At 40.3% G+C, this 27,736-nt stretch overlaps 1 protein-coding gene across 12 annotated transcripts in view; it reads right to left on the minus strand.

Annotated features, from left to right (window-relative positions):
• Window positions 1-27,736, minus strand: part of RBMS3 (RNA binding motif single stranded interacting protein 3) — a 697,193-nt gene that overhangs the window by 152,316 nt on the left and 517,141 nt on the right. The gene's annotated exons all lie outside the window — the stretch shown is intronic.

Below are 27,736 nucleotides of genomic sequence, written 5' to 3' on the forward strand. Positions count from 1 at the left end.
CCCATCCAACCTGTCCATCATCAGCAAGGTTGGTTGAAAACACAGAATGTTTTCCATATTATCTTTTCCTTCTTTTTGTCCCCATCAGATGTGGTAGGTAATACTCAGCAGGCCTCATCTGGATCAGAGGCATGACAACTTAATTTAAGTTAATGCTTAATAAAAAAAAACATAAGATACAATATGCTGTGCAGCAAGCCAGGCAATACGTTACTAAAAGTCTTCTGAGATATTCTTTTTTATTATACTTATTTTTATTATTTATGACTCTTTAATTTCAGTGGGCAGAAAGAATTTCTTCTTTTTCAATAATGAGATGTATATGACAAAAGCATTTTATATATATATATATATATTTTTTTCCCTAGGAGGTGTCCTGAAATGGGTTAAACAATCTTGCAGCAGCACTACAGCTTACACTGAGGAAATTACACATAGTCCTAAAGCCATCTGCCCCAGGTCAACTACACTGGCTTCAAATTACACCCCATGAAAAGCAGTGCCGACGTATCTTGTCAAACACGAATTGCAGGTCGCGTTTCTGGAAGATGTATGAAGACAGCACAGAACCAAGATGTCTGCCCTCTCCCTGCCTTACACACTCAAGGCTTTGCAAAGAGAAGCAGAAATCTGAGTTTCAAGCTATGATTCACACAGCCATCATTTCATGGATGACTAAACACAGTCAGGTTAACGTTATATTAGAATCAGAAGCCAAAGAAAGCATTCAACTTCACCTGTGCAAGGTGCAAAGGATATTTTGGACCTCTTCGATGAGAAGAAAAGCTGCAAATGGATATGCCAAAGGGCCCAAAACCAGGATGCCTGTAGTACTTTTTTACTGCATAATTTGAATCCTGATCTAAGAGTTGTAAATTCTCGTCTTTGGACACATTGCTTAATGTCCATTGCCTACTACCTTTGCATCTCCAGATCCATTACCCATAAAACTACCCATTACCATGCAGGTCGAATCCTCTACTGTTTTACAAAGCAGAAATAAAAGAACAAAGTAGGCACATTTTCAAGGTACTTTTCATAAAACCATACTCATTATTACCATGTCTTATGGTAAGGTGCAGAGGAGAGGAAAAAAAAACACGCATGCAGACAGTGAACTTAATGCAAATTGAGCTGAAGTCACAAAAAAATCTAGAAAAACATGACTTCCTTTTCCAGACCTCTTCCTGTGCAGCCACTCCCCTTTCTTTTTCACTGCAGTTTACAAGCATACATGTCAAAAAGCAAGTTCCTTTCCAATCACAGGAAGATATTAGAGAGAGATCAGAACAGGTACAGTACTGACAATGCAAGGGTAATCATGCAAACGGTCCTGGGGAAAGGAAGGCAAGAAAAGAGCTTCAGCTTATACTTTTAGCTTTGGAAGGGGAAAATAAAATATAAGAAAACAAAACAAAACAACCCCAAACCTAAATGTTTTCTTTTTCCTTTTTTTTTTTTTTTTTTTTTTAATTTTTTTATCTTCTGATTTTTTTCCTCTTCATCTTTCTCCTTTTCTGTGTGTCAACTATTTTTAGATTTATTGCTTGTTACTTTGTTTTCCCTGCACAGGCCACAGGAGGGAAAATAAAAGGAAAGATACAGCAGATTAGGAAGAGTCTTCATTGTTACTAAACACTTTGAAAATGTGAGCAATGGAGGCAATTAAAGCAGAGGCATTGTGGAAGCAAATCAAAGCAGCACGGTTTGCAATTCCAATAGGTATAGCTTTTCACAAATGATCACACCATTATGCAAACCTGAACCAGTTGATTGGTTAAGGACTTTTATTCACCGACCAACCAGTGCTCAGGGACTGACATCCCTTGTCAATATTAAGAAAAACCAGCAGTATTATGCAGATGAGATCACCATAGCCAAAGGACAGACTAAAATGGGAAAGGCAGCGTTACGCCTCAGTAGCTGAACAACATCCTTTACTTTCACTGAAGCAATTCATTCCACTGGAATATTAAAATGGGAACTTTTCTTTCGACTACTCAGTTTTCAAGCTGTGGCAAACAAATAAAATAAATAAGAGCTGCCGCCAATGTGTCTCGCTTCCGGAGTAAAAACACATAAGCCTTTTAACTGTGTTAGAGATTAAACGCTGTTGTTTTAAATATCCATGGAAAGTTTAGCTACACTTTGAGGATGAATGAAAGGCTAGCAGGATGCAGTCACTCTCTCACAAGGATTTACCAGTTCTATCTTTTATCAACGTAATAAACAAGAGCCACAAGCAGAAAGACAGATGAGGCCACTCAAGCTACCTCCACAATACAGCAATGTTTTCAAAGAAAGGGGAAAAAAATCCACGGTATTTTTCCTCACTATACAAATATAGCATTTAGAGAAATACTCCTTTCCTTTGCAGAGAAATATAACCCCAAAGCAGCCATATCTTACACCACAAACTGAAACTCGACAGAAAGCCTTCCCTAGGCGATGAAGCCTGGTAAAGCACATTACGCTTGGAGCAAAGCACACATTACAAGAGCAGTACAGAACCCCCTGTCCCCAGTGTGGCTGCAGAGTTTTCCAGGTTGAAAGGCAGGCATCCCACAGATCCAGGTGTGCTTATTGGCTGACAAGATGAGCCTAACCAGAAACATGAATGTAAGCACCCTGGAAGCTACTCTCCTTTCATCATCTGAACTAGGTTTCAGTCAGGTTTCCGTCTATAGTAAAAGCCCATACCCCAGGGCTGCAGGGGTGTCTGAACCCAAGCAGGGTGGCCAAAGCTCTCCCTGTTTTATTTAGTTTTTACTATGACTTTTCACCAGATGTTAAAAAGTGCCTCCTTCCACTTTGTGCTGCTAAATTCCCATTTATTATTGTCTGATCCCAAACTGACCAGCCATCAGTACAAGCTCCATTTTCAAGTGAGCGAGCTTACAGTCATTTGGCTGAGGCTCAACATCACTTCAGAACTACATCTTATGTCTCTAATATATTAGACAGAAGAGTGAGGCTGGGCAGCAGGAAGCCACATGTCCCATAGAAACCTCCATCTGGCTCGGACACCCCACATCTGCCACAGTGGGGCAAAAAGCAAACTGCAGCAGAGTCCCTGCTGCCACTGGGGTTTTGCAGTTCCTGCCCCTTCACACCAGGACATCAGGCTTATCTCCAGATAACAAGGGGGCTCAGAGGAAGCAGAAACACAGCTTGTAGATCCCTTCCAATCTAAGCCATTGTACGTTTCTATTATTCTTGTTTTCCCAGACCTCATGCATGAAACACTGCTATTTAATGTGTGCAAAGCCAACCCACACTGCTCCTTTGAAGGAGAGGGGAAGGCAGCTCTGGAGCCTGCTGCATATGTCAGCTGCAAGGATATCATTTTTAAGGCATGTAAACTTGCAAGTGCAGTCTCAAGGCACCATTAGAAGTCTGCTTCCAACCATTCTCACTGAAGTTCATCTTTCTTAAGATCTTCCACTTAGGAGCCAAAGGAGGGCCACACTTCCCAGGGACAGCTCGCACCTGCACTGCAACTCTACAGAAACAGGGTGAACCCATCCCAGCAATCCTAGCCCTTTGAAATCTGGACTCAGCCTCACAGCACAGACTGAGATCTTTCTGGGTCCTGGCACATGCCAGTCTGCATGTAGAGTGCCTCAAAATGGGTCATCAAGGAAAAAAAATAAAAATGAAATGAAGCCAATTAAAGCTTCTCTCTAGCCAACTGCAGAGGTCTTTGCAGCTCCCCTTGCTCCCATCCCAGCCTGTTTCACTGTCTTCATAGCCCAAATACTGCAGCTGCTCTGGAATTTTAGCTTGAGGGACACAAAGCTAGCACACAAAGCTAGCTGTTCTGGCTGAGGGTATGCATGTTAGGAACTAGCCAAAAACACAGATAGGAAGATTTATAAATGTGAGTACTGCAAACAAACAGAAGGTTAAACCCGAGTTTTTGACTAAGTCCCAGCATCAGAGCATTCCCAGCATTCGGCAGCAGGCATCTTGCTGCAAGGCTCTGAAGTTCAGCAGTCAGGAACAGTTGGGAAGCAGCCAGAAACTTTGTCTCTGCCTTTCAGCAAGAACTAAGTCAGTCACACAGCTCCCAAGGCCCGTGCCAAAGAAACAGAAGAAGTTTATAACGTAGAGGATTTGAAACATACTACACCAACAGCATTTGAAACATACAAAATGCAGCAGAGGTTGTGCTGGAGTTCCCAGTTGCCATTTCCTTTGCTGAATCCTCCCAGATACTCCCTTCAAGAAAGGACAGTGCTCAGATGGGACTTTCCCTCCCATCCTGAGATAATCTTTGGAAGCAGCGCATGAAAAGCTGAAGGAAGAATTTCAGCTGGTGTAAGAGGCTAAGCCTCTTTATGTAGGACATTCAGTAATGCATTCTTTAAAGACAAGTGTAGGGAGGGGCCGGCAGCTTCTGGCTACGTTACTTTTTTCCCTACGGAACTGAAAACTCCAGTAATCTCAGTAGGTCTAGAAACCAAGAGTGTTTGGTCTATTCAGGAACCCCATGTACTAATTCTTTTAATTCAACCGAAGTTACTTTTCCTTGGAGCAGTTTGCTCTAGGAAGTTAAGCACTGATTGTTAGTTCAAACGATTCCTTTTCTATCTTCCAAAATAACCCTGGGAACATATAAGAATATAGTATTTGGACCTGTGAGAGATTCTAACGTCTTCTTTGTAAAGACACATTCAGGATTTATATTCACACATTATGTTTCTCTTGTCTCTACTAAATTGAGATATCATCACATTAATATTGATGCAAATCAACATTACACATTATTTTAGAAGCATGGTCACATCTTTATGAACATTTTATACCCAGGTTCAAATTACTTCCAATTCATATTTTCCCCACACTAGTTCATATCTTTATACTGGTCAGTGCTCAAATCTTCAGGCTATGCATGCCACTTTATTCCTTTAAAAATCTGCACTGAACTTCTGTCAAGCCCTGAATATAAAAATAGTTACACCCTTTATGTCATTTATGTGGAACCACTAATACAAAATCAGACCACTTACATGCAAACATTTATATGTCATTTTGAAAATTTTCCAGTGTTTGCTAAGTATTTTGAAAATTGTAGTTACATCTGTAGCATCAGTCTCATATTCAGTTTATGACACTGGTTCTTAGCTGGGTTCTATGTAAGCAACTGAGCTTAAATAAAATTCAGAGGAAACACGTGATAACTTCTCTCAGGAGATTCACATCCAATCTCTCTTCTTATTGTTTTATCACTTTTATATATAAGTATTATAACTCATGAGGACTTACCAGAACACCTGAAATAGATATTCCCTTGAAAGCTGATTTGATATGCATTTGCCTGGATTTATACATAAAAAACAATGAATTAAAATATGAGTTTTCTAGTTTTCTACTATTTATTCCTTAAAGTTAATGTAGCATATTTTTGTATGTATGTAAAAGATGCCTGGCTTTCAAGCAGAGAATTACTACTGAATTTATAACTCAGGTGTCTAACAACAGATCTAACAGTTAATGTCTGCAAGCAACATTTAGCAAAGTTCTCTCTTCCTTGACAGGATTCTCCTAACTTAGTTATCTTAGATAGGATGAATGTCAGCTGCTGGAGTGAGAGTTAAGGGAAGGTCTCTCCAATTGCACCCCTTCAAAGTGCTGGCAGAAGCCCTGTGGGACTGAGGGTGGGCTGGGCACTGGGATCCTTCCAGTGTGTGTCCACGTCGCTTCTGTGAATCAATGGAAATGCACTGATTTAAGGAGCAGAAGCCTTATTTTCGAAGATTTGTCATATTATAATTTTATTTATTAAAAAAAGAAACAACAAAACATTCAAGCTAACAAACCCACAAGAAACACACAAAACCCATAGAGAAATGGTTCAGATTATGTAGCCTTTTAGAACTGCTAATGACATATCTTAAGCCATTACTGCAGTGGCACAAGGTGTACAGGACTCCAGTGCAGCTGCTAGGAATTCCTTCCACTTTTTAGTGGCTTATTTGCTTTCCTTTGTGTGGGCATATTTGCAGCAGTGGAGAGAGCTAAATCAAAGGCCAGTTAGCTATTGGTCCCAGACTTGTGGTGTGCAGCACACCAAAAGGCTTACAAGACTGTGAAGAGAACCTTAAATTTACATGGATTTTATTGTCAAGTGCTAATAAGTACTAAAAGTCCAGGATACAGCAGAAGGAAACAGGTAGAAGTGGTGCAGGCCTTATTCTCAAGAGTCTGTCCAAAGTGCTTTGCATTTGGACTTCCCTCTATCACCAGCTACCTCACCAGCTGAGACTGCGTCTAAACATGAGAAGTTTCAAAGGGAAAGTACTGCAGAGCAGAACACATGGGGTATTCAGAGGTTTATTTTCTCATAGGGACCTTCAAAAGAATGGGGATGTTGCCTGATGGCCCTTCCAAAGCTCTAATATATCAAGATATTTAACATTCTGAGATGTTAAATGTCTCTTCAACCCTGCTGCATCTGCTTCATGGTAGTCACTGTGCCTTTTAAGAGCGCGTGCTGACGACAAGTTTCATGAATTTGTTCCGTACCCAGCCCTAACCAACTTTTACATTGCCATGGTTTAAAATTTATTAGCCCCTTCGTTGTAGGACAATAGCCCTCAGCAGCCTCAGCATAATTATGCAACTATTGTAGAGCAATAATTAAGCCCAAACCATCAAGCGTTATAAATGTATCTAAAACTAGAACTGCAGCATACATTTTCTGCATAAGCTTCATTGTCAACAAGTCAACAGCCTGTTGACAATAAAGGGATGCTTTCTGAAAAGACAGTGGTTCCACACATGAACACATTTGTAAGTGCTATTCTGAAGAAAACCATGTTCCCAATTATTTTTCAGAAGCATTTCATTCTTATTTGCATAAGTAAATTTGAGCACATCCAAGCTTTACAATGACCAAAGAAAATAATTTCTGCCACAAGGCCCATTATGTGAGAACATCTCATCAGAAAAGAGAGCTGCGACCCAGGCACCCAGGCTTAACTGTGCCATAGCTGAAATGCTCTGTGTAGTCACTTTTCAAACAAGACATAGGTTAACATTTGCTCTACTAAATTTTGTCAAAAAATTGCAAACAAGCAAATTCCTAAAAACCGTGACCTATGCAGAGAAAAAGAACACGTATTGTAGGAAATTATTTGCCACAAATACCTGTATCAGCTCCACAGCAAAGCATTACAAGTACTGTTTTAATTAAAAACATGAACTTTAAAAAGAGTTCACCATTTATATATGCTCAGGATTTCTTCTCACTGTGCAAACTATCAGAGTGCTGTGCAGTGCTGTGTAAGCCGGCATCAGCTTTCTCTTAATTAAGTTTGTTCATGGGCAGCACAGCATTTGCTAAAACTAAATGTTGCTGGAACCGAATTGTTATTGGTCTGTTCACCACAGAGCTGCTGCAGAACTTTCCATCATGCATTTTATCTGCCAACGCTGATTTGATTTGCCCTTCATCTCGGGTAGCACATACAGACCTGAGTCGCTATGGTTTCCGTCTTCAGAGCACTGCATAAGATACATGGTACCTTCTTTTATTTGCACAAAATGCAATCCTAACCAGAACTATCAGAGACTGATATAAAAACCCATTTCTCATACTTGTGCCATTATGAGGTGAGATTTTTATAGCTCTTTACTTTTTAGTTTTCTTTGAAACAGATTTCCACAGTTTCCACCTCATACAGTTTACTGGAGCCAGAAAGACAGCTCAACCTCTGATAGAGTCATTGCGTCACTCAAGTTCCGAAGGCGTTCAGTTGCCTCCTATTCTCTTTTGTACTGTTTTAATGACAACGTTGCTATTTAAACTGCTGTTAAGTAAGAATCAATTCATTACCTCAGATTACTCTAAGTCTGTCTATAACAATTTTGAACAATGCTGCGCAATCACTGCACCATGAACCCCAAATTAGAAACTCACTGATGACCTCTGGAAGCAAAAGACCAATCTGCCAGATGAGCTGCAGTCTAAGTTTAACACCTTGCCTATTTATTTTGTTTCGTCACTGACTTGGTCCTAGTGAACTTAAGACATGATGTCTTATTGCAAGTTAGACAATATTGCATTGAGTGTGTTTATTTGCCTTGTACTATGCTGGGTTAATGACACACTCACTGATTGATGTATATTTTCCAAGACTTTCTGACTGATATTTAGACAGGTGTCAAGTCCTTTGCCCCTGCACTGAGTCAACAAATCTTGCAATTTAACTCCTGCTATCCACATTCTCACATAATTGTATTTTACAGAATGCTATCCCACAGAAAAGGTGCATTTGTATGTATATGTAGATACTTACATAAAGAAAGAAAAGGTCACAAGAGAGATTATTTGGTTTACAGAGGACACAGCATGCAATCAGAGAATGGTGTAAGCCTTTCATTATCAATAAATGAGGAAAGAAAGCTAATTGTAGCTAAAAGGCCGTATACACTAAATAAATAAAATTAAACCTAGAGCTTAACTTCAAGTGGTCTTAAAAAGATCTTAAAACTATGTACAAACCAGATCCCACTACCGTGGGTTACTGTGATTATTTCATATTTTGAAGGACACAATGTGCACAAATCTGAGCTGCTTAGTAGCCCTACTTACTTGAGTTACTCCAAAATAAAATCTGTAATGCAAGGGATACCAACTGAAATGCAGATTTTTCATACAGAAATATTCAGTGCAAAAAAGTCCAATCATAATTACATTTAAAAAGGAAAATCACAATTAGTTTTGTTCTCCTTAAAATGACTATATTCCCAAACGTCTGAAATAAACACATGGATCAAACATTATAAAACTCTTTCATGAAATTTACAGTTCTCCTTTGCATAAACTGAACTCTGTAAAATTATGACAGCAGATTCCAAAAGGCAGGATTTATATAGAAAGCAATGAAGATTCTTGAGTGAATAATTCAAATTACTACAGACTTTCTAGAAGAACTCACTATTTTACTACATACATCTGCTATGGCAGCAACTCTCAAGACATGGTCTGGTAACTCCTGCAGCTGTCTAAGCTGGGCTATTTTCTTACCTCAAAATTTCAGGTAGAACATCTCTGTCCAGTAACACTGGACCAAGAAAATTACAAATGGGAGTAAAAGTACATGTTTTTCTCCCTAATCTCCCTCAAGACACAACAATACCAATTCCTTGATGCAGACAGAATGCAGCATGCTGAGGACAACTTTGGGTTCCTCAAACTGAAGATGTAAAGGTGTAAGATAAATCTATCAATAAATTCTTCCTGTTCAATTTCTGGAGACTGTGGGAGAGGTTGCCTGCTGCTCATCAAGTTCAGAAAAGGAGGGACTAAGTATTCCTGCATCACAGGAGTATGGTGAAAGGGATGGATGTGCTGTCTATTTTCCATTGGCCATAGAATGCCATAATGAAGCATCAGAGGCACAAATGCAGAGGCACAGGTGTTTTCATGCACATGCAACCAGTAGTTGGCCAGGGTGGCTTTAGGACTCTCTACCCACTGTTTCTAGCAGCTGTTCTCCCAACAGATAGAAGTATTTGCACTGCCATGGCTTGATCCTTCTCTAATTGAATTCTAAGTTCACATTGATCTTACTTGGATGTATCAGGATCTGCGTTTAAAAAATGTTTTCAAAACTATATTCACATAGATTTATAAAGAAAAAACAAGCAGATGTTCCTCTTCTGATGTTTTTCATGTATTTATTGTTTATTTATTGTTTGCCTTTTTTTTTTTTTTTTTCCTTTTCTTTTCTTTTAAAGCTGCTAGCAAAACAAAGACTACACAGATTTGGAATGTTACACATGCTTGGGTACATTCCTCACAGGGTTAAACTATTGTCCACATTGCATCTATTTGTAGATCAATGGGAACTTACGTGTTTTTGTTCAGAAGCTTCTCTAAGTTGGGGCTAACTCAGGAAACTGAGATTTCTTCATGTAAAATTCAAAGGCTTAGCATTTAACTGTCTACACTTGCACTGGAAAAAGACTGCAGCTACTATTAATGGTAGTAAATTATCAGCACTGGGAAAGCATTAGAAGCTATAAGAGGACTTTTTGGGACAGTATAATGCTTTTTAATATTTGACCTATTGACCCAAAGGCGAATTCAAGCAGTACACAGATCCCATGTGATTGCTTGTGAAGAAAACTGAACACTTTCTTTTGTCATGTTTTACGTTACTTCCTATAAACCATAAATGAAGTCAGAATTTTCTTGTCTGGGAATTCCTGTTGGGATAAAGGTTGAGGTCTACTTACCCTGACTCCATACAGACTGCTAGAGAACTGTTACTCATCTTGATGCACATGCCAGAAATGGAAACCTACTAGTCCTTGAGGATGCATCAATTTTCAGGGAGTCTGGATTCTTCTAACTATTACATAAACTAAGGGAAAATATCTACATAGACAACACTTAAGAAAAACAAAACCTACCATAAAGCATAGCCTTGACAGTTTTATTTTGAGAAATCTGTATTTAACACAGATAAAAATACCGTTCCCTTTTAAGATCAGGCACAACTCACAAAGCACACACTACAGAAATACCTACATTCTTCACAATGTATCAGATATAGAAGGCAACCAAGTCATGCTTCAAACGTGACAGGGGATGTTTATAGCTCAGAAGCATGACAGACTGAAATGTCACATTTTCCCTGTCCATGGAATTCCTGATGCTGAGTCAGCAAGTCCCAGTGGTGGGTGAGGAAAAAAGGCCTTGAAATATTCATTTTATACCCTCCCAGATTTACAGTAAGGAAATAATAGCAATCAAAGCAACTGAAACACCTGAAGCTTTATTTTAAAAAGAAGAAAATATTAAAATAGAACAAAACTCCAACTGGCTGCAGCAGCTGAGCTACCTGCAATCTTCTCAGAGCCCATCAGAGCAACCTTTGATGTTGTTCATGACCCATGTCATGAGACTGTACTGGTTTAGTGAGGTTGAGAGTAGGAGCCAACAGCAGGTAAGCAAGAAAAAGAGGTTAACAAAGGGCCTAAACCTTACATCTACCATATCAAGCAGACATGGTTCCATAGTACCATGGTCTTGGAGGTGCTTGCTCTGTCCTGCCACTAGAGAAGTCCACTGCACATGCAATGCTTAAAAGTGGGGTTTAGCCAGCATGTGGACTGTAAGGAGGTCCAAGAAATGTAGGACCACTTCACTGCCTGCTCTCGCCTCAGTTTACCTGGGGCTTTGTCCAGCTCACAGGGAGCACCACAGACTATAGGTAACAAAGGAGGAAAGCAGAGCAATGGCATGGGGTGAACCACCACTCATGATGGCCAGTGAACAAGCAGCAAAAGGGGAGACATATCATCAGTCTCCAGATGGACAACAAATGGAATAGGCACCAGGCATCTGTCATTCCTCAACCTCTCAGTAGAGAGAGATGAGCAAAGCACTGAGGGTTTCCTTCTCCAACACACAAAAAAAAACCCAAACAAACAACCAAAAGCCAGCAACAGTGAAGGAAGAAAATATCATTTAAGGATATAATGTGCTTTATCTATGCAGAAAATTGGGATCTGGAAGGCACAGTGCCTCAGCTAGAGGTTTGTAGACAGCTGGGGGAGAGTAGCAGATGCTCCTACTACTCCATAATGTTGAAAAAAAAATAATACAGAAAGACAGTAAGAGAAACATGGCTCCTCTCTCGCCAGTCGATGGAAGTGGAGAGCAGAGGGAATTTTATTGTGCTTTGTTGTCCGTAAGGAATATAACTTCTGCACAGGATGTGAGGCAGCTAAACCTGAAAGTAGTCTATGAACTCCTTCACTTTCCAAAACCAAGGAAAGCATGATGTTTTCAAGTGAGTTTTCATACAAACCTGCCATTAGTACCTTCCACCTCTTCTATCAGCTAGAAGAGTACAGAGATCTGAATTCTGAAGGCTGACTCAAATTTTCCAAGCCAAGAAACTTTTCAACTTGCATATCAATATAGAAAACACAAAGTCAACAATTTTATGTAGAACAAAATAGAAAACCAACTCAGAAAATTGAAAAAGTAGACCAAGTTGAACAATGTGTCCAGATCTGCCCACCTACAAAAGATCAACAGACACAAACAAATTTTTTTTGAGCCACCAGGCTCAGCCTACTCTCACCACAGAGAGGAAAAAAGGAATTTCCTTGAGCTCAGAAAACTAATGAGAACGGGCACTTATGTTGCTCTTGTGGCAGAAGCAAAGAACATCAAGAAGGCAGAAAAACAAAGATGTCTGGAATCTGAAATGAAGTAATGCATGCAATGGCCTGCAGCCAGCTGGTGAGATACAGCAGAACTGAGCTGCCCGGACAGGAGACCACAAGCCAGAGCTGGCCACTGAGCAGCAGGGACAACCTCAGAGGTATTGCTGCACCAAGTGAGCCTTGCTGCGAAGCTGGTGCAATTGAGTTCCTTTGTGATCAAGCAATCAAGAAACAAACAGTATTGGAAAGATAGGAAAAGATTTAAGACAGCAGTATAGCAGAGACTGAAAGATACTGCAAGTGGAAATCCAAAACAAAGTGGAGTACTTGTGATTGGTCCCTGTGAGAATGAGGAAAAAGAAAAGTAAATGTCCCAAGTCCTGCAACTCTATTTTTCCACCTGTTTCAAGAAACTTGAACTCAGTCACCCTGCCTAGCACAGAGCTGGCTGGGACTGCCTGCATATCACAACGCTGCATGACCTATGAGAAAATGCCCTTGTGTTCCACTAGTCAGCTCTCTGTGACTCGTGCTTCTTATATCAATATCTATGTAGTATACTGGCTGTGGCTAATCATAGATAGAATCATATATCAATAAGGTTGGAAAAGAGATCATCTAGTTCAACCATCAGTCAGTCCATCACCACCATGCTCTCTAGATCATTTCCCTCAGTGCCACATCTACATATTTCTTGAAAGCCTCCAGTGGTGGTGACTCCAACAACTCTCTGGTTAGCCTGTTCCAATGCCTCATCACTCTTTCAGAGAACAATTTTTTTCTAATATCCAACCTGAACCTCCTCTGACACAACTTGAGGCCATTACCTCTTGCCCTATCAATTGGGATAAGAGGCTGACCCCTACTTTGCTACAACCTCCTTTCAAGCAGTTATATAGAGCAATAAGATCTCCCGAGCCTCCTCTTCTCCGGACTAAATCCCCAATCCCAGTTCCTCCAGCTACTCGCCATAAGATTTGTTCAAAGCTTTGTTGCCCTTCTCTGGATATGTTCCAGGGCCTCAGTGTCTTGTATGGTAGTGATGTGCCCAAAACTGTACACAGCACTTGAGGCGTGGCCTCACCAGCGCTGAGCACAGAGGGACAATCACTTCCCTGCTCCTGCTGGCTGTGCTATTTCTGATACAAGCCAGGATGCCGTTGGCCTTTTTGGCCACATTATGTATGTATGTGCCTGTGTGTGTGTCAATATATGGGTGCAATGTGTTAAAGTATGCAAGTGCAGGTCTATTTTACATATGCAACAATAAATTACATTACACACGTAAAAGTGCATTCCAGTTTAGGCATGCTTTCAGCTCAGAAAATCTGAGTAAACAGATGTCTGTGTGTAAAAACATACAAGTTTATATCCAGACTTCCAAAAAAGGAGGAACATTTTCAAATATGCTTACATATGTGTGAGTGACTGTGTATACAAAGAAAGGATCCACACGCATAGACACTTAATGTGCTTTGCTGGTGGTATGTTTGAATGTGATTAAATATATCTGTACGTAAACATATTTTTATATACTTGTATATATGCATAAGACATTCATATAAAAAATGATGGCTACATCAATCCAATAAATGAAGGTTCTTATTACCCTCTTTCTCACTTATAAATCATAAGCAGCTCTAACAACTTATTGCAGAAATAAAACTGTGAGACAAGATACGTCGGCATTTCTTGAGTCCCCGACTGGAAAGGCATTACAAAGAAGTCTATGAATCTTTCCAGATGCAGCGGAGGGCTGGTGACTAAAGGAAAAAGGGAACCTGCTGCAGTACATAGAGAGTGGTGCAGTCCTAGGGTCCATCTCCTCTCAGGATGCTAAAAGCTGGGCCTAGCTCTTGCACAGGTCCTTAAATAGCCTGAGTTGTTTAGCTTTAGCTTTAGAATACTTTCATAATAAAAGAGACAGAGTTAAAGAAAGAAACTTGAGCTACTGTACACTTAAATGTTCTGGATTACCTTTCCCAGGAACTGTATTCGCAATCTTTTTTTCAAACCAATTGTGGTGAAAATCAAAGCTAAAGGCTTACAGTTGACCATTTTAAACTATCATGTATCTAATATTTAACCAACAGACTTGAATGAGAAAGAACCACTTCATCATGTAAAATAGGAGTGCTTTTATCAGACACAGACTCCTTCTTCCAGTGCTTGCTCTTGCTGATACTGACATCAGCAGTTGATGACAAATGGAATTTCACTCAGTACTTGGAAACGGCTTCAGCCATTTCTGAGGAGGTGAAATGCAGTTGTTCCTGAAGGGTTAGGACCAGAAAGTACAATTTACAACATCTTTAAACGGATGTCTACGACATTGCAGTTTGCTTGTGAAGTTCTCATCATGACTGCAACAATTCCTGGTGGGTAAAACACATATATCTGTGGATGCATGTACGTATTTCACCAGCCACGTAAACACTTTAAACCTAGGGGATCGAACCTGATAGTTTGCAATCCTGAGAAATCTGTGCTCAGTTCAAGTTTGCTTGACAAACCAAGCTTATGTTGCATATATTCAGCAGGTCACTTGCAAAAAACTAAAAACAAAGCAAAAACAAATGCTGTGTTCTAACTATACAAGTTGGTATATTATATCTACCCAAAATCCCTTGTAAACTTCTAGGTTCCCTGAAGAGAAAAATAAATATCCATTAGATCTCACCAAATAACATCTCAGCTCGGTGTTGACTCAGTTGTGGATCTGCAGATTCACAGCCAGAAGCCTTGGGGTTGGATCTGGCATTCAGGGGCTTCCCAGCCTCAGCCCCCAGGGAGGGAGAAGATGAGGCTGGCTCGAGGAGAAAAGTATCAACAGCCCTTGTGGATTGCTTGCTTTTTAAAGGAAATAGTTTCAAGTTATGTGACCTTATTTTTACAGATCAATCAACTTACCCCTGCTAGACTGCCTTTAACAAGCCCTAGAGATACTACACTGTGTTTCAAAAGACTGAGCAATTCCCAGAGAAAAGTTAAGAAATAGAGACGTTTGAATTTGCCCTGCTATTTAAGACCTAACATAATAATATTAGAGAGTTCAAAACAGTGAAGTGTGGCGAAAATATTTTGAGGGATTCAACATAATCAGAAGGTCCTGTAGTGAATCAGGAAGAAAAAAAAATCAAAACGTACAACCAGATTCTGTCACTTGAGATACATGCATGAAAACATGTTGCGCTATCCCAGTACTGCTGAGCCTGCTGTAAATAAAAAAAAAAAAATTCCCTATTTTTCAGTTCTGCCAATCCTGCCACACATTCTGAAAGTTCTAAAATTACTATTAAAAAAAAGAAAAACAACCCAGAGACTAAGCATACTTGAAACGAAGGCCCCGACTACTTTGGGACAATTAAAGAGCAGCCTGGGTATATTAATCACAGCCTTCTGGGCCAATTCCAAATCGGGCAATTACAATCTGCCTACCTAAAATTCTCCCCAGAGTTTCAAATTATTTGTGATTTCCTTCCTATATAAAGTGTTGTTTAGCACACTCAGTAAAGACTAGTTTCATTCAAGTGATAGGTGAATGACCCACATTGACTATAGAAAATGTGTAAAAGCACTTTGGGATCCTTCAGGAAGAAGGACACTTACTACATGGCCATTTTACAGTGCTTTTATTATTATAAGAGGAAGTACTCCTATGTAGATGTTTCTTCACATGCTTCTTAGTAACAAAGGAATTCAGAGTTTGGTCTGTTTTTCTAAAAATTAAATGAGGCTATTTTTTCTGTAAATTTAAGATGATAGATTTGAAATGCAAGCACTGTATCACTAAGACGTTTTAGGAAAACATACACAACTTCTTCTACTTTGAAAACTATTCAGATCATTTGGTGAGCCAAAAAAAGATTAATGATTTATTATGGGGCTCATTAATCAAAAATTGTGTGTGCATGTTTTTTAAAGGACCAATTCCACTGTTCAAGTCAATTAGGTCCTCTAAAGCTATTACATTGGGAAAGAGCTGTGATATTACCAAGACTTCCTGCAATATTATTGAGACTTCCCCGAGTGTATTTAGACTATAAAATAAATGCTATTATTCAGGAGATACTGAATTGCTAAGCTTCTTAAATTTGTGCAATTGGGAACTTGAAGTACATTAAAATGCTGAAACTCATTAAGAGCCCTTTTCACAGCTGCAAAATCGTTGGCATTCACAGCACTGCTCAGAACAATAAACCCTCCCCACACCTTTGAGCAGGGCAACTTCCGCTCCTCCAGCACCACTTTAATGAATCACTGAGGCAGAACTGGTATCTAATCTCTTTGTCAACCTCCTCTGTCAAAAGAGAGAAACAAAAAGCCACAACAATGCCAATATTCTGAACAGAAAAGCAAAATGCGTGAGCGTACTGTACAAATTCTCCCCCAGCACAAAAACCTTAGCTATGGTTGATGCTTTGTTGGAATATAATTTAATTTTCCCCATCAATAACAAACAAAATACCTTCAGAGGCAGGAAAAAAATCCACTTTTTTCCTTCCAAACCAGCCATCAAGCCATGCCTGCACAGACGTGAGTTTTGTTTTTCTGGAACCAAAGCACAGGACTCAGCAGTTCTGCAGATGCAAAACTGCGTTTATGCTGGCTGTATTTGGTCACTCCAAGGGCTGAAAATGTCCTCCTGCCCTGATCACCACAGGGCTGGATTTTACATCAGCCAAGTGTCATCCCAACAATCAGCCTGAGGTCCCAGCAAAGCTGTGGACATCTCATACATGTTTCCTACACACGATCTGGCAGACAGAGGAGCTGATCCTGGTGGATAGAAGTCAGCAGATTTCCAGGCATCAGCAAAGCCACAACTCCATCAGGATTACTGGTGCTCAACCTCACTCAAGTAGAAGGCAGCCACGTTGTAAATGCAAATGACAACAAGGGTGAACCAGCCTTTATCTCTCTGATTTGGTGGCAGCACTTTTTGTCTCCTCAGACAGGAAGGTTTCAACTGCGCTTACAATACCAAAGGGTCTCACCAACCCAAAGGCAAAAAGCCCAAATCTTACCAATGACAGAGTGCCTCAGCCTGGTTTTTCCAGCTGGAGGTTTTGTTTCCAAGTAAATTTCCATTGGGCCACCTACTGTGCTTCTTCTGGAATTTGAAAAACTGACAGAGAAATCCACTAACTGACCAAAAATTAACTATGAGTAAGAACTCTGGGAATAGTGACTCCACTGGAGATTTCACAAGAATCATTGTAAGCTCGGTGCTGGACAAACCTAAAAAAAAAAACAGTCTTGGGACTAATATTTATCTATGAGTCTATGAGTGAACTGTATCTGCTTACTGCAAACTATACCCCAAAGCAACAAGTGCACTGTCTCCCCGAGAGGGGAAAATTGTTCCCTTTACTGCTCTGAACATTTCTGAAGGAAATGCAGTTTAGTGCCAGGTCAAACTGCTAAAGATGACTGTGAATTTCAGAACTTTGGGTTTCAAAGATTCAACGCAAGATATTGGCATTCAGGATTACAGAATTAATTATGGGAAAAGAAGGTGTGGTTCTGTGTGGGGGTTCCCATCAGCATCAAACAAACTCTGAGAAAGCAACAATATGAAGGAAGCTTCAAGTATGACAAAAAGAAGGCATGTGGTTTAAAGCAAAAGATGCTTTGATAGTGCATGAACTGCGATGGTTTTGTTCCCGCTAACCAGCAGCTTAGCTCCAGGGTTCTGCTGAAACCCTCTGGTTCTTGACAAAACACGATACGATTGCTACTGAAACCCGGATATTTTGACATGTGTCTCCAATTCTGATTCTGGATTTTCAGTCTGTTATTCACAAAGTGAAGAGCACAGGACTACCTACTAGCTGACCAGCACAAGCACATATACCTATGTACCCTTAAACCCAGCCACATCCCAAGACTTCCATAGCCTGTGCCAAGGCCACAGACTTGGCAGCAGTCATCACCAGTGCATAGCTGTTGGCAACAGGAGCAAAGGGAGAGACACAGCAGTGGCAAATTCCAACTATTTTTTGGGGGAAAAAAAAGCCCAGCAAGGAAAGGACTGTACCAGTTTCAGCTAGCAAGTTGACTGGGGCTTGGAAAGCATAGAATCATAGAATAGCTTGGGTTGGAAGGGACCTTAAAGCCCATCTAGTTCTAATCCCCTTGCCATGGGCAGGATTGCCATCCACCAGATCAGGAGGCCTCATCCAACCTGGCCTTGAATGCCTTCAGGGATGGAGTATGACAGCTACATGCATGGAGAAAAGGAGGAGTAAAAACAGAGACCTCCAAGTTTTTTAGCACATGATGTTGTTGGAAGATTTTGTCATTTGTTTAGAGAGAAAGTCTCCAAGGGAAAGAAACAGCATTTCATCCTTTAAGTGCTTTGAGTTTCCTTCTTGAAATCATCTTACTCCTTCCATCAGATCATTTCAGGGATTTCCTTCCACTGTTACTTAAAGTGCTTGAACATTTGCCATCTTGTATTTTGTGAACACTTTAAAACAGAATGATAGCTTTCTAGCACAATCTTAAAGTCAATCTGAATTCAAGACAGGTTTTTGTTCTCCTGGAAAATAACACATACAAGATTTTGTGCAAGAAGTGCTACTAAGCAGCTCTCCTTCTGCTGTGTGATCAAGTACACTTTCACTGGAATGGTAATCTTATTCATTTTAGAGGATGGTTCAGTATTTTTACAGAAAAAGAATCCTTCTGGAGAGATTTGACTTCCAGAGATTTTCTTAGGGATTTTTTTTTTAAAAACACAAGTTATAATTCTCTGCTTTGCACCTCATATCATTATGTTATATTAAAAAATATAAATAACTTTGAACCACTGCAATTGAATAATACTGCTATTTGGAACTGAAGGTACATAGTTGCACTTAAAGCTAATTGTTAATGACTGAACAGCACGCAAACACAAAGGTATGCACACAAATGTCTGCATGTGCACATGGTGGTTTTATGTGTAGCACGAACCTGAATTCGAATACTGCAGTCTGGTTCCTCAAGGAATGGGTGAAACGAGACTTCAAACACAATGCCTTCAAGCATACAATGGTTTCTATTTTTCAAACTGACTTTTAAGAACAGTTTGAGTTATTCATTTTATTCATTAACTATGCTTTGTCCATTAATGTGGACTGTGCCTATCAAAAAAAAAAAAAAAAATAATAAAAAAATCTGAGTATTTTTCTGGCATTTCCAGACAGCAAAATGTGGAAGAAAAGTATTTCCTAATGTTTAAGGCTCACAACAGAAATATAAATTGTTCTGTGTGCTATTTTAGGGTATCTGGTTAAAGCGAATACTGGTATATGTGAAAAGGCAGCTCTGGCCAAGCAGAAGATGGGAACCCATTCACATTCTGTGCTTGCACTGGGACACAGCAGCAAGAAGGACAGCTGGGAGTAAGCTTCTCATCACACAGAGCTTTGTTACAGCATACGTAAGAGTCACTTAGCAGTTTTTTCTAACTTAAGACGTTGTCGATTGGAATCTCAATTATCCTAAGCCCAAATTACTTGGCTTTAGCAGCTGCACCAGGTACAAAAGCTCACGTAACAGGTGAAGAGGACTCAGGGGACAGCAGGCTCCAGATGACTATGTCAAATTTTGAAAGCTATTTGTTTGCACTGCATTTAGAGATATAAATGAATGCAAGAAGTCACTCTTAATGGCTATGCTACATATAACTTTGCTATCTAAATCAACCCAAGAATTTTTGGCAATTTTTGGCAATTTTTTTTTTTATTATGTTTGCTTTCACTCTTAGTAATTTCAGATCCATCCTGGAAACCATTTGCAGCAGCTAAATGTAGCACCATCTCTTTGGGCATTGTCCTCAATATTATTTTCTGCAGTCCCCTGTGGATTTGTGCATTTGGCCTTTCCTTGCCAGATGATGCTGAAGAGACTAGTGCAAGGCCCAGGGTGGGGTAAACAGCTCGTGCCAATCCTAGACTAGCCAGTGTGCAGAACCTTTAGAGCAAAAGAACTCAGCAGAGTTTGGGAAGAACTGAAAATATAAATGCATAAATGGATCTCAGCATCAGTTGTTTCAAGTACAGAAATCACTTATGTCTTACTCAACTGGTGACGTTGCTGGTCCAACTTACGTAAGCCATTTGAAAACCACTACCATCACCAAGACCAAAACGAAGCTACAAAGGAATACTTAACTACACTGGAAATGAAAGACTTCTGAAACTTTTTATACAAAGAAGCTAAGCCTTCGTCCAGCTTCATTGAAGCTGTTTGTCAATTATCCAAGGTTGAACTGACAGTGCAGACCAAACACAGAGTAAATATTAACTGGGTTGAGCAGGTTTAACACCAAATTAGACTGAATGGGAAAAGTTCTATACAAGCTAAAGCACCGTATTTGTTTGTAAATCACAAGATAAAAAGGCTACAGAAACAATGAAACAGCACATATTACTAATCTCATAAGCTCCTAAAGAATAACTGAAAGCAATGAGCATTTTTAACCAAGATGAAGAAAGCATGTATCTATATCATTCTGAAATACTTCTAAAAATGTAGCTTTTTTTTTTTTTTTTTTTTTCTTTTATGCTCCTGCCTGATCCATTATAAAGAAGCAGTCTTTTTATTTTTTAACGCTGTCAGATTGCCAGCTATATTTGGGCTACTGGACTCCGATTTTCACATGTTTTTAATCAAATTCTTTAGTTTGCCAACACAAAGAGAACCAAACTTAGTTGAAATCTGATCATGAAAGCATGTTCAAAGCTAGGAAAAATTTCTGTTCCTAGTAAACTGGAAAGAATTCACAAGTTTCAATGTAAGTGTAGCTCAATCCCCATAAGAACAGCGCAACAAGACCACTCTCTTTCTGAAGATATATAAATAGTTAATAGAGGAGTTAACAATAAATGATGCTTAAAATGTGGATCTTAATTCATGGACTTTATGACAATAATAAAACACAGTGATGGGGCTCTTTAATGGCTTCCACAGTTCAGCCATCATCTCTTAATGGATAGGACCTCAGGTCTTATAGTCAGGCATAAAAAGGAAGCTCTTGCCATTCTTTGTGAGGTTGCTGGTGCACCTAACCTGGAGACTGCATTGCTTTAGTATCAGTTTTGTCATTGCTGTGCAGGACCAACAGCAGATTTTGCTAATATAACAGCAGAGTTCTGTCTATAACGGAATCAGAAAAAGTGAGTCATTGCTGTTTTGTGTAATAACTACAAAATAGCTCAAACTAATCTGCATTTCAGACTTAGAAGTTTCCCCAAGACTAATCTTTGCTATTAAAATTGAAGGCTGGGTAGGAATTTCCAGGGCAGTATGTGCACTGTGATGCTGGGTTTTGCCAGGCCCGGCCCTGCCTGGCACAACAGCCATTTTGGATATTTGCTTCCCCCTGCTTTGGAGACCCTAGGACAACACCATGACCTCTGCTGCGTGGAGGAGTGGCAAAATGCTTTCAGCAAAGGGAGTCTTTTAAGTCAACATAATCGTTCCAGAACATGTCAAATACAGCCACTAAAACTGTAACCTACATATGGTCTCAATTAAAACTAACAAACAAGCCAGCCCTTCAATTATGAGGCCTTTCAGAAGCAAGGAGCCAAAAGCACAATAATCTCTGTACACTGTACTTCAGGGACTGACAGCAGAGCCGCCCACGACTTCATCCCCACCTCTCCAGCACCATTCAGAAAAGAATCATAGAACCAATAAGGCTGGAAAAGACCAAGACTGAGATCATCTTGTCTAACTGCCCTCTCATCACCACCATGCCTATTAAACATGACACTCAGCATCACAGTGTGGGCTTCAGCTTCTGTGCATGGACTGCAATGCCATACTCCCTCCCTCAGCACAAGGGCTGTTGGGTGCTCACTTCCTTGCTGCATACAGTGCCAAGAGCATCTGCATTAATGGAAAAGAGAAAAACACCACATTCCTCGGCCAACCAGCTCATGGGAAAGCCCTCCACGCAACCATGGGTAACGCACTGCTAACCTCGGCCCATGGGAGCCAAGAGCATTCAGAATGGTTTGGGATTAATGGCAAAAATGAAGAAATTAAATTTGCACCGCTTCCTACATTTAGTAAAGGAAATTATGAATTTCCCACAAAGCCTAATGCCGGCTCCGCGGGGATTATATTAGTATTTATTGTTTTGTTTGCTCAAATAAAACACCTGTCGAGGTCAGCTATTCGAAGAATTTTTAATATACCAGTCTTACACTACGGAGAGCAAGAAATGTTTATAGAGGCACTCCTGGTAAGATTGTTGGCGTTTTCTCCCCCCAGGTAGGTGCATAATGATTTAATAACAGAAACAGCATGCCCACAAACCTCTGAACCTCAGATTTAAATAAAAACTAATATATCTGAAATCGGGGTATCAGTCTCCGCAGTTTCTGTCTCTCTCCGTGTTATGAAAGGAGGCGTAACCCTAGGATACGGCATCCTTCCTTTATAAAGTCCCGTCTTGGAGTGTCAGAAGTCAAGGAATTAAAAACAAAAGCAGCAGAAATCGCTGTCAATCACTGAAGTCTTTGATGTGCTCCTTCCTTCACGATGCATTATGCTCTCTAAATGGAGGAATCAATCACCATGCGGCTGCCCCTCTCATGCCGTGATGCAAGTGAGGAGTCAGCTGATTGAGGCATGGCACAGCCCATGTTTCAGACAGAAGGAGAGAAAAATGCAAGTGGGAGTACAAAACAAAACTAACCTAAACCCTCAGTGCAGCTAAACGACACAACTGATTTCTGTTTCAGCATTTTTGGGGGTTTTCTATTAAATGACAGCTTGTTTCAGCCTGTCTTGCCCAGTATCTCATCTCTGATATTTCCAACAGTGCTATTCCTCACTCACAAACTCAATTTTATTTTTTAGGGAAAAAAAAAAAAAAAGTAGGTAGCTCTGAAAGTAATGCCTCCTACGGTTTCCATGAAAACTGTAACAGCTACAAAAACTGCAATAACACTATTTGATTGAGCACATTTCCATCTAGAAAACACTACTTTTCAACATAGTCACCACCGTTAGCTATGCATTTTCACCAACAATGAAAAGAGCCTTGTTCATTGAACATGAACATGGTGCACTTGTAAAAATCTGCACGGTTGTCCGGAACATAGCATGTCTTTCACATCTCTGTCATCACCGCTGAAATGCACCACCCACTGTCTCACTGTGTTCACATCTCAGCTGGTTGGTCTCCATAAATGTTCAGCAAGCATCAGTGAATATCTGTGGGTGCCATTCTTTCTGCATGAAGAAATTTCAGTTCCACACCTTTGCTCCATACGCACTCCCATGTCAGACAGCATTCTGTCAGACTGCCCCTCTGTTGCCATCTGTTGCATGGCAACAACATGTAATGGAATATTGGTAGGAAGGTTCAACCTCTACTGCCATACCACCAACGTCCACCTCTGACATCATGGGCCAACATAATAAAATATGAGGTGTTACTTTTAGAGCAGAACATGTACTTGTATTTACATTCATCCATAATGATATTACATTGGCCTGTCTTAACTTTTTGCTGGTTTTGATGTGTATTTTGTTTTGTTTTGTTTTTATGGTAACTAAACAGGTTGCTTACTTATCTTTGCCTCAACTGCAAAAAACCTGAAACAAATGAAAAAATAGCACATTTGCTTTGCCAAGAAGATGCTGCAGCTTAAAAAAAAAGGCAAAAAAGAGATGGACTTTCCCACAGAGAAATGGATAACATATAAGAGTTATACTTGTATGCTGACTTGAGAGCCAAACTAGAGCCCATCCAGGCCCCACCACCCGTCAGGGGAGATACTGCAAGAAGGCTGCAGACAAAAGCCCCTGTGATGCTCTCTCTGTAACTGCACAGGAAGAGATGGAGCAAACCTGGCAGGATGAGGCCCATATGCTAGTGACTGATAAAAGTTGCACTTATTCTCTGGCAAAAAAAAAAAAAAAGAATTGTAATGAGAGCAAAAAGGAGCAACTGCTGGCCAAGAGACGCCGGGAACGAAAAACCTGTTGAGCAGGGGTGTGCTTGGCCTGTGACAAGAGTTAACGAGTTTTTCATCCTAACTCAAACAGATTTGTCACTTGAAGGCTGCTATTCTTCACACGTCTAGAAGGACTGAATTCTGTTGCCCTTCCTCACTTTGAGGAGCACCGTACTGCATAAACATTGCCTTTAATTTCAGATTATGGCAATCATGGGCACAATCTGGTCCTTATAAACAGGGACTTGAAGAAAGAACAAATGTCAAGCAGAGATAAAAGTAGCATTGTACTTTTAATTATCAAAGTATTTTATTTCACTTAAAGGAACAGATTTGCTGGTCTTCTCCAGCTGCCTTGCATCATCACAGCAGTGCAAAGCACTGTAAATCCAGTTCAGTCAAATGGTTAAAGTGGGCTAGCAGCTGCTTTACATCACTGTAGCAGCATAAAGCTGCAAGCATTTGAACCTAATCCATACTCTTTCAAGGCACTTTTCTTTACCAAAAAAGAAAAAAGCTTTTCTTCTCTGTCAGTGACTGCTGCTTAACGAAGAGAGCAGAGCCATCCAGTTCTGAGGAACAAAACATACCCGAAAAAATCTCTGCAAACAATTTGGAGGTAGAATTTGCTCCTTTTACTCTCCTTTGGCTACCAAGAACATTTCAATCTCATCATACTGCCAGCAATGGGAGAAAACTGTTTAAAGTAACACGCCTCATTCTCAAGTCTGATTTTAGACAGCTCCCAATACAATGCTTCAGCACATGTTAGAAGGGCAGATTCACTGTTATTTAGGGCTAGCAGTATAGAGAAATCAATACGCAGAGATAAAGACAGATAAACACTTTGGGCAGAGATGAAACAGGAGGAAAAATACCACTTTCCAAATGTTTCTGCATCGCTAATGCAATGCAGAAGATGTGCAGTTCCTTCCCCAAGGCAACTACTTCTCCTCTCCCTGGTTTCAGTCCCATGGCTGTCCAGGGCTCCCTCTGCTCACACACTACACTACATCATGATTAGCTGAGCAATTAACTATGCCCTACGCTGTTTCTTTTTCACCTAATTATTGCTTCATTTCTCAACCATGTGGAGCAATCACTTCTATTTGGCCAAGCGCCTAGGAACCACAGCTACTCATTTCCCTCAAGTTTTTCTAGCAGAAGCCAATCTTCAGCTCAGTGTGAGCGTTTGCTTTCACCTGGGTTTGAGAAGAGAGGGAAGCAGTGCCATGGGGCATCAGTGTATGCACATGTGCATGCACACGTGACCATTCACTCTCAGCCATCTTCTTGTCCCTTGCCATGGCTGCTGGAAGATGATCAGGAAAACAACAGTAGGCTTGAAGCCCATCTCCTATCAGTAAGCAATGGCTGTCTCACAGTCTAGTCCCTGAGGAAATGAGACAAACACACTGACTGCCTCTATTCATCCAGCTTATAATTTCTGAAGATAATGGCAACTTACTGCCAAACCTGACAGAAAGCAAAGGTTTTCAGAAAGCGACAATAGTTCTGCATGTCTTTTGCAGTAGAGAAAAGGGAGATGAGAGACCAAGCAAATTCTCCCAGACTTAAAAGTGGTATGTGTTCAGCAGAAGTGCCTTACAAATGCCTCCGATGGGAAAAAGCTTCACTCAGATCTTGTGAGTTCTGCTACACCCCCATCAATCAATTTTCCAAGATAAATCTGCTGGAAACTAAGCTTTGTTAGTCCTGGTGCTCAGAGAATGACATGCTAACAATCCTGCTGCCATTAACCATGCAGCAGCCTTTCTTGACTCCCCTCTCTTGTGTGCCAGTCCCAAGAGTGGCTAGGCTCCAGCAACATGCAGGTTACCTGAGTTGCCTCTGTATTTGCAACCCCACTGATCTCACCAAGGCTGCAAGAAAACTGAATTTCATTGGCACATGGGGATTCTACTCATGAGCTTGGTCATCCCTGTGTGCCCTTCCCAACGACTGTGGTGCGTCAGGTGCGACTGGGCTCAGTGCTCCGAAACTGATTCGTGCATCACTTTTGATGGATGCCCCATGAGTGCTGTACTGGCTTCCCTGTCCAGAAAGTGAATGTGGAAATTTGAACACTGACAATACTTTCAGAAAATGACAGTTATTTGAGTGTCTTCTTGTAAGCCATTTCAACTCAAGTACTCCAGTGAGTAGTAACATTTAATTTTACGGCCTGGAAGTATTGCAACTCTCTAATTCAAACGTTCCTGGCAATTTCAATCACACCACGGTTTTCATGCAATTTTCTGTTCCTGACACCCACCGCCAGAAGCTGCAGAATTGATGCCACTTGCCACGGCTGTGCACGCATAATTGCACTGTCATAACAAGCAGGCTGCCTGGCCCCCATGACACCATGTCCAGAGCACACCTGTAGCTCAGTGTCTGACCACACGAACTGGGAGAATGCAGAGCCCTCACTAACACACTTGTTGCTACTTCAGGAAGCCAATGGCACTAACTACTGCAATTCACCCCTACAAATGTCTCAGTTTCCAGGTTCCTTATTACAAAGTAGGTCCTTACAAGAAGTTTGGGCCTTCAGAGACAAGTGGAGCAACCATCTTGCATGGATCAGAAATGCATGCACTCAAAGTGAATGTGCATACTTTATCACCAGAAAAAGTAATTAAAGAAAGACATCCCATTTCTAAGGGAAAATGATGGCTTTTAGACCTGTCTTCTCCTTTCCCGCAGTCAAAAAAAAAAAAAAAAAAAAAAAGAAAAAAAAAGAAAAAAAAGAGAATTTAATTTTAAACTCCATTTTGAATATCAGTTATTTAATTTCTCATGACTTTTTGGTATCCAGTCTGCATTCTTTGGACTCTTGGTTTACCAGTACTGACACGCTCACTTCCCATTTCCACACCTGAGCAAGGTAGGGAGGACTGATGGACAAAGACAACGCTCATGCAACACAGGCATCAGTTAGAAAATTAAATACTATTTCCTTTCTTTCCTTACCACAGCAGTGCTAGGGCTTATTGAAAGCAGCACTGGCAGCACTACTGCTGCTCTGTATCAATTCTCTTTCCTACAGCAGCAGCTCGCCTGGCTGCCATGTTGACATGGCAAGCTGAAAGAGTAGCAAAGAACAGCTGCCCAACCCCAAGCACAGGAATGTGCAGGGATCGTTCAGCACAAGATACAAAGTGAGCATCTATCATTAAGAAGGTCAATGTAGAAACAAGCCATGAGAGTCCTAAACTGGATTTAGAATTAGTGCATTTAGATAACGCTGGGTGCGAGTCAGAACCCTGCAGACCAGCTTCCTTGCAAATGCATAGTGCTATAATTAAAGTAATTGCTGTGTCCAATGAAATAGCTTTAATTTCACAGGAATTTAGGCAAAGCCAGGATGCATTTTCCTTTCATTGAAACAACGTAACAAAGTCTACTGGTGTGGCATTTTTTTTATTTTTTTATTTTTATTTTTTTGTCATTTTTGTTGGCTATTATTTTTGAGGAAAACACCTCAAGTGTTTCCTAAAATATGATCAGATCTATTATATTTTGGAAAATATGCAATCTGCAACAGAAAATAATTAAAGATAACTGTAAAAATG

This window comes from Phasianus colchicus, chromosome 6 (genome assembly GCF_987193195.1).
Source record: "Phasianus colchicus chromosome 6, bPhaCol1.hap1.1, whole genome shotgun sequence".
NCBI classification, from domain to species: Eukaryota; Metazoa; Chordata; class Aves; order Galliformes; family Phasianidae; genus Phasianus; species Phasianus colchicus.